This window comes from Amphimedon queenslandica, unplaced genomic scaffold (assembly GCF_000090795.2).
Source record: "Amphimedon queenslandica unplaced genomic scaffold, v1.1 AMPQUscaffold_6409_Cont21632, whole genome shotgun sequence".
NCBI classification, from domain to species: Eukaryota; Metazoa; Porifera; class Demospongiae; order Haplosclerida; family Niphatidae; genus Amphimedon; species Amphimedon queenslandica.
The window spans coordinates 1-1,868 of NW_003553299.1; the positions used below are offsets into that span (position 1 = coordinate 1).

The 1,868-nt window shown below is 37.1% G+C and overlaps 1 long non-coding RNA gene across 1 annotated transcript; it reads right to left on the reverse strand.

The window, feature by feature from the left end:
• Window positions 1-695: 695 nt before the first annotated feature.
• Window positions 696-1,114, reverse strand: LOC109592065 (uncharacterized). The gene is made up of 2 exons (XR_002190143.1): window positions 1,003-1,114; window positions 696-807 (listed from the first exon to the last, which is right to left on the reverse strand). It is a non-coding gene; the product is annotated as an uncharacterized LOC109592065 (long non-coding RNA).
• Between the last annotated feature and the right edge of the window lie 754 nt (window positions 1,115-1,868).

Here is a 1,868-nt window from a genome sequence, read left to right on the forward strand (position 1 = left end):
ATCTGAATTGAACAGTGGGCAATTCTGGTTCTTCATCACTACTAGCACTGCTACAAATACACACTATAATAAGCACAATTTGGCCAAAATAAGTACTCACAGTAGACTAACTGAAGGAGAAGCATCTTCGACAAATTCAGGCCTAAAATTACATGAAATAAGAAAAATGATCATCAGTAACACTAACTTTCCTGCACAATTCTCAATATGAATCAGAAGTTCCTCATAACCAAATTCTCTGTTGCACTTCACACATGTCTCCTTTAACTATAAAAATAACTAGGTGACGTATTCCTTCACAATAAACATACTTCTGCAGCCACATCCCTTGTTGGAGTGGTGTCTAAGTTGATCTGAAGTGGTAAAATGTATGTCTTGGCATTTCCCACTCTCTCCCTCAGTATTGCGGGTGATGAAATTGTAGATACTGATAATGCATCCAATACCCTGGAATTAGGGAGGCATTTAAAAAATCTGTACCCTCCTCCGTCCCTCAATCGTGGATAACTGTTCAAAATAGCTTCACGGAACTCACTGCTGTCCATATTCATATCCAATGTAATATCTTTATCTCCCAGATTTGCTCTAAAGAGTGTTTCTTTCTCAGAATCAGTGGTCGGTATTAATTTTTGTCTTGATTCCGTAACGCAAGACACATAAACTTATGTGTCCATAAACCACCACCTTTGCTTCTCTTTGTAGAGCTGTACAGTCGGGTAACCTCTTCTTTCGCTGACCTCTTACCCTTTCCTTTCCATTGTCTATCAATAGCTAGGAGACACCTACTCGCAGCTGATAGCACGGGATCTATTATGGGATTTAGTATAAGAAATTTCCTAATAACTGTTATCACTGATGCATGGGCCATGCATGCATACTATGAGCTGGCTTTTTATTATAATTATTTTTTACACAAAATTAATAAAAATTACATTTTAAATTTTTGTTTACAAGACATAAGTATTTGCTTTAAAAAATTCAATACTACGCAAATCATCTTACTAGCTTCGTCAGTGGGAGCGGTTGTAGAAGGACGAGAAGGTCCTGCTGCTCCTGTACTGTTATTCGTCGGCATTGTTGCGGAGGTATTTACATTTGGGCTGAGACTGGCTAAAAGTTGAATAGCCTCCTGAGCCTTTCTCACTTGTTCCGCATTCATACGGGGGATGACGAAGGTGTAAATGAAAAGGTGTAATTTAATGGAGAAAGACAACAACTAGATACAATCTTTTCCTCGATCTTTTCTTTCATTTGACTTCTCACCTCCGTGTAACGTGTCTCCCGCGCATGCGTACTTGACTGAACCGCGCTATTGAAATGCCCACTTGAATGATGTATTTTGCATCAAAAATTTTAAAGCTGTTTTGTCTCGACTTATAACCCCTATGACTACAATAATCCTAATCACTAGACTTGAAGACATGAAAAAATTGAAATTGATGAATAATTTTATGCAATTATGACTTTTGGCATTCACACTTTTAGAAAATCATGCAATAAATTTATATGAACACTGAGCAATGGCTTAAATGAGTGAGAAAAGTGCAGGTGAAAAGTGAAGAATAATAGAGATACTGAGGTAAAAGTGCAAAATTTAATACCCTCTCAGGGCGTAGCTATAGAACTCATGGTTTCTGCATCAAAATTTACCAATATTTTTGCCATAAATCCAGCATCCTGTAAAGCTAACAGATAACGTTTAAGCAAAAGTGAAACTTCATTGCAAGTGGAATTAAAATTTGTCAATTTTTCTTGACTTTAGGCCGTCAAGGCTAACTAAACTTACTTGGCTCAAAGGCCCAAAATGGGTGAATTAGACAAACTTTATGTTCACTTGCAACTTACTTTCATTTTTGCTTATTACCTGC